The sequence below is a fragment of the Mesocricetus auratus genome, unplaced genomic scaffold, assembly GCF_017639785.1.
Source record: "Mesocricetus auratus isolate SY011 unplaced genomic scaffold, BCM_Maur_2.0 contig_6871_pilon_obj, whole genome shotgun sequence".
NCBI lineage: Eukaryota > Metazoa > Chordata > Mammalia > Rodentia > Cricetidae > Mesocricetus > Mesocricetus auratus.
In genome coordinates this window covers 1-13827 of record NW_024434648.1, presented here as the reverse complement: position 1 = coordinate 13827, position 13827 = coordinate 1, and the positions used below count along the sequence as shown (strand labels likewise).

Genomic DNA, 13827 nt, shown 5'->3' with positions numbered 1-13827 from the left:
AGCTTCCCAGCCTGTGCTCCAGTGCCTGCAGATCGCCTGGGAACTGCACAGAGCTCCCAATCCCGGCGGGAGCCAAGCACCCAGACCCCAAGTCTTCTCTCCCACCAATGAGACCAGGAAACTAGAGGACACAGGGAGACCAGGACCAGCATTCGGACAAGGAATAGAAGAACCACCAGATTATTGGACTTGCTAGCACCCACCAAAAGGGAACTCTGGTCCCCAGAGCAGTAAGGGGCTCTTTCTGCACCCACTAGAAGAAGAGATGGGAAAGAGACAATACAAAAACACAGTAAGCAACCGAAAAACAAATATGACATCGCCAGATTCTAGAGACTCCACACCAGCAAGACCCCAACATTCCAATGCAGACGAAGAAGAAGAGAACGACCTTAAAAGCACTTTCATGAAAAAGATAGAGGCCCTAAAAGAGGATATTGGAAAATCCCTCAGAGAAATGGAAGAAAAAACCAAAAAATGCAAGAATTGGAAGAAAAAACAAACCAAAAAAGGCAGGAAATGGAAGAAGAAATGAAGCAAAAAATGCAAGAAATGGAAGAAAAAACAAAGCAAAAAATGCAAGAATTGGAAGAAGAAACATACCAACAAAGGCAGGAAATGGAAGAAGAAACAAAGCAAAAAATGCAAGAAATGGTAGAAAAAACAAAGCAAAAAATGAAAATCATGGAAGAAGAAACAAACCAAAAAAGGCAGGAAATGGAAGAAGAAACAAAGCACAAAATGCGAGAAATGGAACAAAAAGTAAACCAAAAAATGCAAGAAATGGAAGAAAGAACAAACCAAAAAAATTCATGAAAGGTAACAAACGGACGAACAGATAAACAGAAAATTGCAAGAAGCAATGCAAACACTGCAAGGGTTGAAAACTGAAATAGAGTCATTAAAAAAACACAATCTGAAGGAAGGCAGAAAATAGAAAAGCTGGACAAACAGTCAGGCACTACCAATACAAGCATTACCAACAGAATAGAAGAGATGGAAGAGAGAATCTCAAGTGTTGAAGATACGCTAGGAGAAATGGATTTGTCAACCAAAGAAAACCTTAAATCCAACAAATCCTTAACACAAAACATCCAGGAAATATGGGACACCATGAAAAGACCAAACCTAAGAATAATAGGTATAGAAGAAGGAGAAGAAATCCACCTCAAAGGGGCAGAAGGCATATTCAACAAAATCATTGAAGAAAACTTCCCCAACCTTAAGAAAGACATGCCAATGAAGGTACAAGAAACCTACAGAACACCAAATAGAGTGGACCACAAAAAAAATCCCCTCGCCACATAATAATCAAGACCCCAAACATACAGAATAAAGAAAGAATATTAAGAGCAGCTAAGGAAAAAGGTCAAGTAACATATAAAGGCAGACCTATCAGAATTACACCTGATTTCTCCATGGAAACTCTGAAAGCCAGAAGGTCCTGGATAGATATTCTACCTGCACTAAGAGACCATGGATGCCAGCCCAGACTACTATACCCGGCAAAGCTCTCAATCACTAAAGACGAGGAAACAAGATATTCCATGACAAAACTAGATTCAAGCAATATGTGTCCACTAATCCAGCCCTACAGAAAATTATGGAAGGAAAACTCCAACCCAAGGAAGCTAACTACAACCAGAAAAACATAAGCATTAGAGAATCCCTCTCTACCAACAGCCAAAAGAACAAAGGGGTGAAATTCCACACATAATTCCAACAACAACAACCATCGCAAATCGAAGAAGGATGAGCAATCATTGGTCATTAATATCTCTCAATGTTAATGGCCTTAACTCACCCATAAAAAGACACAGACTCGCAGATTGGATTCGAAGACAGAACCCTTCCTTCTGCTGCATACAAGAAACACACCTCACCCTTAAAGACAGACATTACCTGAGAGTTAAAGGTTGGGAAAATTTTTTTCAATCAAATGGACCCAAGAAACAAGCAGGGGTAGCAATCCTAATATCTAACAAACTAGACTTTAAAATAAAATCAATCAAAAGAGATGAAGGAGGTCATTACATACTCATCACAGGTGAAACCCACCAAGATGAAGTGTCTATTCTGAACATCTATGCCCCAAATACAAAGGCATCCACATTTGTTAAAGAAACATTATTAGAACTTAAATCTCATCTAAAGACCCACACAGTTATAGTGGGAGATTTCAACACACCACTCTCACCACTAGACAGGAATACCAAACAGAAAACCAACAAAGAAGCAAAAGGTCTAATAGAAGTAATGAACCAACTGGGATTTGCAGATATCTATAGAACATTTCATCCACATAAAAAAGAATATACCTTCTTCTCACCACCACATGGAACCTTCTCAAAAATAGACCACATACTTGGCAACATATCAAACCTCAGCAGCTACAACTAATTGGAATAACTCCATGCATCTTATCAGACCACCATGCTTTAAAATTAGAATTCAACAACAACACAAATTGCAGAAAACCTACAAACTCATGGAAATTGAATAATGCTCAACTGCACCATCCCTGGGTCAAAGAGGAAATTAAAAAAGAAATTAAAGTCTTCCTCGAATTCAATGAGAATGAAGACACAACATACCCAAACCTATGGGACACTTTAAAAGCAGTGCTACGGGGGAAGTTCATAGCGCTAAGTGCTCACATGAAGAAACAGGAGAATAGTTATACCAGAGAATTAACAGCACAGCTGAAAGCTCTAGAACACAAAGAAGCACACTCCCCCAGGAGGAGTAGATGCCAGGAAATAATCAAATTGACGGCTGAAATCAATAAAGTAGAAACCAGGAAAACAATACAAAGAATCAACGCAACGAAGAGTTGGTTCTTTGAGAAAATCAACAAGATAGACAAACCTTTGTCCAAGCTTACCAAACAGCAGAGAGTGAACACGCAAATTAACAAAATTAGAAATGAAAAGGGGGACATAACAACAGACTCTGAGGAAATCCAGAGAATCATTAGGTCATACTTTGAAAACCTGTACTCCACAAAATTCAAAAATTTAAAGGAAATGGATGACTTCCTGGACAGCTATCAATTGCCAAAATTAAATCAAGAACAGATAAGCAATTTAAATAGACCTATAACCCCTATGGAAAGAGAAGCTGTCATCAAAAGTCTCCCAACCAAAAAAGTCCAGGTCTAGATGCCCTCAGTGCAGAATTCTAACACAAATTCATAGAACAGCTTATACCAATTCTTCTCAAAGTGTTCCACACAATAGAAGTAGAAGGGTCTTTGCCAAACTCTTTCTATGAGGCTTCAATAACCTTGATCCCCAAGCCACACAAAGATACAACTAAGAAAGAGAACTTCAGACCAATATCCCTCATGAACATTGATGCAAAAATACTCAATAAAATACTAGCAAATCGGATCCAAGAACACATCAAAACAATCATTCACCACGATCAAGTAGGTTTCATCCCAGGAATGCAGGGATGGTTCAACATTCGAAAATCCATCAACGTAATCCACCATATAAACAAGGAGAAAAACAAAAATCAAATGATCATCTCACTAGATGCTGAAAAAGCCTTTGACAAAATCCAACACCCCTTCATGATAAAGGTCTTGGAGAGATCTGGGATAACAGGGCCATACTTAAACATAATAAAAGCTATATACAGGAAACCAACAGCCAACATCAAACTAAATGGACAGAAACTCAATGCAATTCCTCTAAAATCAGGAACAAAACAAGGCTGTCCACTCTCTCCATATCTTTTCAACATGGTACTTGAAGTTCTAGCTATTGCCATATGACAACAAAGGGGGATCAAGGGGATACAAATTGGGAAGGAAGAGGTCAAACTTTCACTGTTTGCAGACCATATGATAGTTTACATCAATGACCCAAAGAACTCTACCAGGGAACTCTTACAGCTGATTAACACCTTCAGCAAAGTGGCAGGCTACAAGATCAACTCAAGAAAATCAGTAGCCCTACTATATACAGATGATAAAAGGGCTGAAATAGAAATCAGAGAAACATCACCCTTTACAATTGCCACGAACAACATAAAATACCTTGGGGTAACGCTAACCAAACAAGTGAAAGACCTGTATCGCAAGAACTTTGAATCTTTAAAGAAAGAAATTAAAGAAGCCCTCAGAAAATGGAAACATCTCCCATGCTCTTGGATAGGTAGGATCACTGTAGTAAAAATGTCAACCCTGCCAAAAGCAATCTACAGATTCAATGCAATCCCCATCAAAATCCCAGCACAATTCTTCACAGACCTTGAAAGAACAATAATCAATTTTGTATGGAAAAACAAAAGACCCAGGATAGCCAAAACAACCCTGTTCAACAAGCAACGTCCGGAGGCATCACCATCCCTGATCTCAAGCTCTATTATAGTGCTATAGTCCTGAAAACAGCTTGGTATTGGCACAAAAATAGACAGGTAGTCCAATGGAATCGAATTGAAAATCCGGGTATTAACCCACACACGTACGAACATCTGATCTTTGACAAAGAAGCTAAAAATATACAATGGAATAAAGAAAGCATCTTCAACAAATGATGCTGGCATAATTGGATACTGGCATGTAGAAGAATGCAGATCGATCCATGTTTATCACCATGCACAAAACTTAAGTCCAAATGGATCAAAGACCTCAACATAAATCCAGCCACACTGAACCTCTTAGAAGAGAAAGTGGGTGGTACCCTTGAACAAATTGGTACAGGAGACAGCTTCCTGAATATAACACCAGTAGCTCACACAGTGAGATCAACAATTAATAAATGGGACCTCCTGAAACTGAGAAGCTTCTGTAAGGCAAAGGACACAGTCAGCAAGAAAAAAAGGCAGCCCACAGAATGGGAAAAATATTCACTAATCCCACATCTGACAGAGGGTTGATCTCCAAAATTTACAAAGAACTCAAGAAGCAAGTCTCCAAAACACCAAAGGACCCTATTAAAAAGTGGGCTGCAGAACTACATAGAGAGTTTTCAATGGAGGAGTCTAAAATGGCTGAGAGGCACTTGAGAAAGTGCTCAACATCCTTAGCCATCCAGGAAATGCAAATCAAAACAACTCTCAGATACCATCTCACTCCTGTCAGAATGGCTAAAATCAAAAACACCAATGACAATTTATGCTGGAGAGAATGTGGTGAAAGGGGACACTCCTCCATTGCTGGTGGGAGTGCCAACTGGTTCAGCCACTTTGGAAATCAGTATGTTGATTCCTCAGAAAAATGGGAATAAACCTACCACAAAACCCAGCAACTCCACTCTTAGGCATATATCCAAAAGATGCCCACTCATACAACAAAGATGTCTGTTCCACTATGTTCATAGCAGCTTTATTTGTAATTGCCAGAACTTGGAAGCAACCTAGATGTCCCTCACCTGAAGATTGGATAGAGAAAATGTGGGACATCTACACAATGGAGTACTACTCAGCAGAAAAAAATAATGGAATCATGAGATTCGCAGGCAAATGGACGACACTAGAAGAAACCATCCTGAGTGAGGTAACCCAGTCACAAAAAGAGAAACATGGCATGTACTCTCTCATATATGGATTTTAGACATAGATCTGGGGAGTGCCAGCCTTCAATCCTATGGGCAGAGAGTCTAGGAAACAGCAACTTTATTTAGTGGCTGATCGAAGAAGAGGCAGACTCCCTTGTTTAAGTACTGAGCTGAACTCAAGAAAACCAGTAACAGCCCTGGGGGAATGAGGGGCTCCAGTCCTTGCTCACAAGTCACCTTCCTGCTCCTGTGGCGGTCCAGGGCTCTCTCACAGCTCCTGTCACTGGAGAACAGTCCTCTCCCGCCCGCAGGCACATCACGGACCTGTTCTTTAAAAGACTCTGCCCGAAGGCTCTCGTATCTCCTGTTTTATCTGTCCTCATGGACAGTGCCATCGTGTCTGCTGTTGCTACTTGATTGGAAAACAAAATTTCTATTTTTATTGCTTTTTAGGTTAGCGTTGTAGTCTGCGTCTGCGCGATGACGGCATTGGTGTTAACTGCTCGTGTGTAGAGAACAAATGCATGTCTGGCTCCATAGCTCAGGTGGTTAGAGCACTGGCCTTGTAAACTAGGGGTTTTGATTTCAAATCTCCCTGGGTCCTAGAACACATTCCTTTTGTTCTCGCTACAACAAAACACGAACAACATGAAAATACCGAAATTGCGGGTGCGGGGCCAGGTCCTGGCGATGTCACTTTTTCAACTCAGTAGCGGCAGCCCAGAACCGAAATTTGCGTCCTTCTTGAAGTCAGACCCACTGCAAATTTCAACATTAATTTTCTGTGTCCAGCCCTTTCTCCCGTGTTCCTCCTTTGCACGCTCTCTGAGAGGTCACCGCCCCCAACCCTCTATCAACCCACTCGGTTAGGGTTTCACCAGCTTTGGTAGCTCGAACCCACTTCCCCTTTCCGGATGGAGAGAGTTGCGCCAACGAGCCCCTTTGCTTTTTGGCGCCGGCCTCCGCGCCTCCTGCAGCCAGTGCTAGACACTAGGTCTGCGGCCCTGGTTGCCCGCAGGGAGGGGTGTCTCCGTACTGCAGGTCCGGTCTCCTCCGTGTGGAATTACAGAAAGGAAAAATGCAAACAAACACTCACTTTCCTAACATGCCACCTCCTAACTTTTGTCATCTTCATTCGATCTTTTAAGAAAAAAAATACAACTAGTCATGCTCGTTGACTCGAAAAATGTACAGACTGAATATACATTCTCAGTGAACTCAGAGTGCTTGCCATGCAAGGGCCAGAGCCAAGCTGCTGTAGAATTTCCTTGAGGAGACGTGAACAAACGGTATTTACTTTAGATAGGACACCAGAAAATTACAAACAAACAAAAGATTCTACTTGTTTATGTCCAGCTCGGCGAACATGCTGGATAGTCTTGTGTCAACTACACAAGACTAGGGTTATCTGAAAGTTGTGAACCTTAATTGAGAAAATCCTTTAATAAATGCTGGCTGTAAGGCATTTTCCAAATTAGTTATTGAGTGGAAAGGGGCCCAGCCCGTTATGGGTGGTGCCATCCCTGAACTGGTAGTCCTGGCTTGCATAAGGAAGAAGGCAAGAAAGCCATGGGAAGCAAGTCAGTAAGCAGCACCCCTCCATGGCCTTTGCATCAGCTCCTGCCACCAAGATCCTGCCCTTTTTGAGTTCCAGTCTTCCTTCAAGGACGAGCAGTGCTGTGGAAGTGTAAGCCGAATAAACCCTTTCCTCCCCAAGTTGCTTTTTGGTTATGGTGTTTTCGTCGCAGCGAATAGAAACCCTAACTAAGTCAGCGAACCTATGAGTTTATGGGAGTTACTCCCAGGACTCTGGGTGGAGGATTATTTGCTGGAATATAGGTGATGAGAAGCCCACCCCAGCATGGGCAGTGACTCACGGAGTTTGCAGCCCAGGAACGCCCTGCAGTACTTGCCGGCTGCTTGCCTCACCAGACTCTTTCTTATATCCAGCAATCCATCACAGCCCTTATAACCTTAGCAAGAGAGGCTTCGTGCTTCTTGGAACTCTCTGAGCTTTCAGAGCCTGTCACTAATTTCCCGAGTCTTACTAATTCCGTTAGTTTACTAACTTTACCAGCCTTCTTTTTTCCCACCGACGGGGCAATGTCTGTATTCGAAGGAAATAGCTAGACAACGACCCAGGAGCTTCAGGTGTCTGGGGACAGCGTTGCTTTCCTGGCTCCTACCCATTCTCCAGCCGAAGGGAACCTCGAAGAGGTCCCGAGTGGGTTGTAGCAGGTTGCTCAGGATTCGAAAACCGAATCCTCACCCAGCACACTAGAGCCGAGGTGGAGGCTGGAGGTGAAGGCGATGAGTGCGGCTGCTGGAGGTGAAGGGTGAGTGGGAGTCATTGTTCCATGCCATTTACTAACAGTCCTTGATACCGACGTAAGAGTCAGCCCGAGGCCCAGCTCTGAGAGAACCATTGCGAATTCAAAGGCACGGACCCTGAATCTTTGGCTATGAAATGAACCACAGCAGGCAGGGTTAGGTGTGAGGGCAGGTCGGATGCTAGGGAGGCGGGGTCTCAGTCAGTTTTTCTGTGCAGGGGGTGGTTCCGGGGCAATCCCAAGAGAATTTGGCCAGTGCTAGGAAGAACCCCAAGACTCTGTGAATCAACTGATGCGGCCAGTGTCACCGTGAGAGTGCCGGGCTGCTGCTAGTCATTTTGACCTTGAAGTTTTCCTAAGACTTATTTTGCCAATAAGGCATTTTTACGCTGCTTTTTATATTTTCATAAAGTGATAAGGAAGCACTCTTACCCCGTTACCAGGACTCGCACCTTAATGGAACTGCCAGGCTTAGTCTCGCCTCTCTCCATTCATCACCCAACCAGCTCTGCCATCCTCCAGGCTCTGCCTTCTCCAGAGCTTTCGTACCTGGCCATAGCTGCGACTCAGTTAAGCTCACTTGGGAGAGGGCAACCAAGCCTCTGCAGGGAAAGAATGCTGTCTCCCAATCCCGGATCCAGCCAGGAGTTCTCAAACTGACCAAGAGAATCTGGACATTTACACTGCAATTAGGTGTGGCTGAGTTTGGGGCTGGACGAAAGGTTGAACCGCAATAAATATATTTAGAGAAATATTAAATCTTAAAGAAACTTTCGAATTGCCAAAAATAGTCCATATACAGTACGATTATGGATTGATTGGTCACCTTCCTCCTGTTGGCTCGTTGGTCTAGGGGTATGATTCTCGCTTTGGGTGCGAGAGGTCCCGGGTTCAAATCCCGGACGAGCCCAAGAGTTTTGGTCTCCGGGCGTGTTTAGCGGCTCACGGCACAACAGGGTGTCTAGAACTTTGGATAAAAGGATATGAGACAGCAGGGACTAACAGTTTTGATTAAGAGTCTGATCGCAGATCCTCGAAAAGACACTACTACACATACATCATAAACGTCAATCTACCTCTTGCGGCGGTGAAAGACAGATTGCTAGCAATAATAGAACTGCCGAGGCACTGCTTGCTGTGGGTTTCCGTAGTGTAGTGGTTATTACTTTCGCCATAAACGTGAAAGGTCCCCGGTTTGAAACCGGGTGGAAACAAGGGTTTCTTTCTCTTATTATAACCTAGAGAAGAGTAATACACGCATATCGTTTGAGAATTATTTTTCTGCTGGTAACAGCACATATGAATCATAACAGCACACCTATCTTGCTGTTCCTAACAGACGTGACCTGCACATAGACTTTCCAAACGGGCTGGTCAAGTGCGCCACCTGCTGCCAATCAGAATTGCAGTTGCTGAATTAACCTCATATAAGACGAACTTTTTCTTTGGGAAAAAAAACAAGGTGTCAAAAAATTGTTGGCAGCGGTGGGATTAGAACCCACGCCCCCAAAGAGACTGGAGCCTTAATCCAGCGCCTTAGACTGCTCGGCCACACTACCTTGACGATCTTGTCCTCAACACTGATTCTATTCGGTCCATATACACCCTCTAGGTGGGGTCTCTGCGGCAGAATTGGTTGTCCTGGCCACCCTCCCTTGGAAGCTTGCTTGCTTCACCCGCTCTCGGACAGAATTCAACATACCCTGTCTTCATAATATGTCTTTCTGAAGGCACTAAAAAATTGGTCACCTTGTTTTTATTTGGCAAATGGCCTTGAGCGTAGAGCGGATTGCTTTTATGAACTTTTTTTTAAAGGAGAAAAACCTGTATTTTCATCCAAACATATGTAACTTGTGTTATTCTTTCTGTGTCACTGGTGCATGGGATCACATTAGCTGTGGACTAGGGGCTTGGGGACTGACTCTTTTGTCTTAATTAGGTTTCTATTCTTTAAACAGGTTTTCCAGTGGGAAGCACCGTTTTTGAAAGATTTTTGTCAAACTCTCTTGATTGCACACTGCACATCCCCCCCCCTTGTATTAGCGAAAAGTGAGTTTTTTTTTAAAAAAAGCAAGATTTAGGAAAATTTATAGAAGAATTCTGGAAATTCACAACTTGAAATAAAGGAAGCCTTAGTTTTGATGCTGTTGATGCCCTAGGATGTGTGTGTCTTCACTTAGATTTGAATTGTGCTTTTTGAGCTTGTATCTTTATTTTATTGAATTTTTGTAAAACTCATTTGAATGGCCAAATCAAGTTTTAAAAATGAACCCACCCTACGCCCACTTCCACCACAAAAAGAAAGCCAGATTTTCCTTATCCATTTCTCCACACATGGGCACTTCAGTATTGAGAATGAAACCGGCCATTCAGGTATCTTTGACTGGGGATGTGATACTGAGAGATTTCCTTTTAATTTGCACTGAGCTCTTCTGAAACCCAAACCTGGCGCTCCACACTTGAAATCATGTCATTAAGTCCCAGCCAGCTTCCCTCACATTTTTTCAACTTTTTTATTTTAAATAGCTTGTTTTACATGTCAATCCCAGTTCCCTCTCCCTCCCCTCCTCCTGCACTCCCCTTCCCCCCCCACCCTCCCACCCTATTGCCAAATCCTTCCACATAGGGGATATCTATGCACTCCCCTAAGAGTCCAGGCTGAGAGAGCATCCCTCCTTGTGCTATAGGCACACGAAGACTGTTTGTATATCAGGGATAGACACTGATCCACAGCTCAGGGCCCCATAGGTTGCCCAGGCCTTCTCGCTGACACTCACATTTGGGGGGTCCAGATCAGTCCCAAACTGGCGTCCTCACTGTCAGTCTGGGATCCAAGAGCTCTCCCCTGTTCAGAACAGCTGTCTCTGCTGGTTTTGCCAGCCCATTCTTTGCCAATTTGTTCATCAATCCTCTCTCTCTGTCACTGGGTTCCTTGGGTTCAGTTCAGTGATTAATTGTGTGTTTGCCTCTGCTTCCATCAGTCACAGGATGAAGGCTCCCTTATGGTTATAGACATCAAGTTCATTATCAGGAATGGGCACTCGAGGTGGTCTCTCCACTATTGCTTAGCTTGCCAATTGGTGTTATCCCTTTAGATCACTCGAGGTCGCTCTGGTGCCTGATCTGTATTCGATCCTATGATTCCCTCTCCCCCTATTCTACCCCCACCCCCTCAACTTCCTTTTCCCCCAGGTCCCACTCCCCCCAACTCCTCGCCGTGTTCCCCATCCATTCAGGGGATATTGTCTCCATCCTCTTCGCTTGGGTACTATGCATATATGCATATCTTTTATGTTCTTTCCTGTTTCCCAGACTCTCTATCAGTGGAAGTGCAAACTGGCACTATCCTGATCCATGTCTAAAATCCATATATGAGTGAGTACATACCATGTTTGTCTTTTTGCGACTGGGTTACCTCACTCAGGATGGTTTCTTCCAGTGCTATCCATTTCCCTGCGAATTTCAAGATTCCATTTTTTTTCTGCTGAGTAATACTCCATTGTGTAAATGTACCACATTTTCTCTATCCACTCTTCAGTTGAGGGGCATCTAGGTTGCTTCCAGGTTCTGGCTATTACAAATTTCTCTTCTAAAAGTTTCAGTGTGGCTGGATTTATGTTGAGATCTTTGATCCATTTGGACTTAAGTTTTGTACAAGGTGATAAACATGGATCTATCTGCAGTCTTCTGCATACCAGTACCCAGTTATGCCAGCACCATTTGTTGAAGATGCTTTCTTTTTTCCATTGTACAGTTTTAGCTTCTTTGTCAAAAATCAAGTGTTCATAGGTGTGTGGGTTAAATTTAGAGCTTTTGATTCGGTTCCATTGGTCTACCTGCCTATTTTTTGCCAATACCATGTTGTTTTCAGGACTATAACTCTATAATAGAGCTTGAAGTCAGGTAGGGTGATGCCTCCTGAAGTTCCTTTATTGTATAGGGATGTTTTAGCTATCTTGGGCCTTTTGTTTTTCCATATAAAGTTGATTAATGTACTTTCCAGGTCCTTGAAGAATTGTGATGGAATTTTGATAGGGATTGCATTGAATCTGTAGACTGCTTTTGGCAAGATTGCCATTTTATTATGTTGATCCTACCAATCCAAGAGCATGGGAGATCTTTCCATTTTCTGGTATCTTCTTTGATTTCTTTCTTTAAAGACACAAAGTTCTTGATATGCAGGTCTTTAATTTCCTTGGTTAACATTATCCCCAGATATTTGATGCTGTTCTTGGCTATTGTAAAGGGTGATGTTTCTCTGATTTCTTTCTCAGTCACTTCATCATCTGTATATAATAGAGCCACTGATTTTTTTGAGTTTACCTTGTATCCTGCCACATTGCTGAAGGTGTTTATCAGCTCTAGGAGTAACCTTGCGGAGTTTTTTGGGTCACTTATGTAAACTATCATATCATCTGCAAATAGTGAAAGTTTGACTTATTCTTTTCCTATTTCTGTCCCCTTTATCTCCTTTTGTTGTCTTATTGCTGTAGCTAGAACTTCAAGTACAATATTGAATAGATATGGAGAGAGTGGACAGCCTTGCCTTGTTCCTGATTTTAGAGGAATTGCTTTGAGTTTCTCTCCATTTAGTTTGATGTTAGCTGTTGGTTTACTGTATATTGCTTTTATTATATTCAGGTACATTCCTATTATCCCTGATCTCTCTAGGACCTTTATCATGAAGGGGTGCTGGATGTTGTCAAAGGCTTTTTCAGCATTTAGTGAGATGATCATGTGGTTTTTCTTTTGCAGATTGTTAATATGGTGGATTACATTGATAGATTTTCTAATGTTCAACCATCCCTGCATTCCTGAGATGAAGCCTTCTTGATCATGGTGGATGATTTTTCTGATGTGTTCTTGAATCCGGTTTGCGAGTATTTTATTGAGTATTTTTGCATCAATGTTCATGAGGGAAATTGGTCTATAGTTCTCTTTCTTAGTTGTGTCTTTGTGTTGCTTTGGTATCAAGGTAATTGTAGCCTCGTAGAAAGAGTTTGGCAGTGAGCCTCCTGCTTCTATTGTGTGGAATACTTTGAGGAGTATTGGAATTAGCTCTTCTTTGAATTTCTGGTACAATTCTGCACTGAAGCCATCTGGGCCTGGGCTTTTTTTATTTGGGAGACTTTTGATGACTGCTTCTATTTCATTAGGGGTTATAGGTCTGTTTAGATTGTTTATCTGTTCTTGATTTAGTTTTGGCAAGTGATATCTATCCAGGAAATTGTCCATTTCCTTTATATTTTCAAATTTTGTGGAGTACAGATTTTCAAAGTATGCCCTGATGATTCTCTGGATTTCTTCTGAGTCTGTTGTTATGTCCCCTTTTTCATCCCTGCTTTTGTTAATTAGCATGCTCTCTCTCTGTCTTTTGGTTAGTTTGGACAGAAGTTTATCTATTTTGTTGATTTTCTGAAAGAACCAACTCTTTGTTTCATTGATTCTTCTCAGTGTTTGTCTGGTTTCTACTTGATTGATTTCAGCCTTCAATTTGATTATTTCCTGGCGTCTGCTCCTCCTGGGGGAGTTTGCTTCTTTTTGTTCTAGAACATTCAGCTGTGCTATTAATTCTCTAGTATGACTGTTCTCCAGTTTTTTCATGTGGGCACTTAGTGCTATAAACTTTCCTCTCAGCACTGCTTTCAAAGTGTCCCATAAGTTTGTGTATGTTGTGTCTTCATTCTCATTGAAGTCGAGGAAGTCTTTAATTTATTTTTTTATTTGTTCCTTTACCCAGGGATGGTGCAATTGTGCATTGTTCAATCTCCATGAGTTTGTAGGGTTTCTGCGATTTGTGTTATTGTTGAATTCTAATGTTAATGCATGATGGTCTGATAAGATGCAGGGGGTTATTCCAATTATTTTGTATCTGTGGAGATTTGCTATGTTTCCTATTATGTGGTCAGTTTTAGAGAAGGTTACATGTGGTTCCGAGAAGAAGGTATATCCCTGCTCCTGGCTGTCTGTTCCACGTGCGGGTAGCTCTA

At 42.2% G+C, this 13827-nt stretch overlaps 2 non-coding genes across 2 annotated transcripts; one reads left to right on the top strand and one right to left on the bottom strand.

The window, feature by feature from the left end:
• The first annotated feature begins 8675 nt into the window (after nucleotides 1–8675).
• Nucleotides 8676–8747, top strand: Trnap-agg. Its single transcript has one exon. It is a non-coding gene; the product is annotated as a tRNA-Pro (tRNA).
• A 567-nt stretch (nucleotides 8748–9314) lies between these two features.
• Nucleotides 9315–9396, bottom strand: Trnal-aag. The gene has a single exon. It is a non-coding gene; the product is annotated as a tRNA-Leu (tRNA).
• Between the last annotated feature and the right edge of the window lie 4431 nt (nucleotides 9397–13827).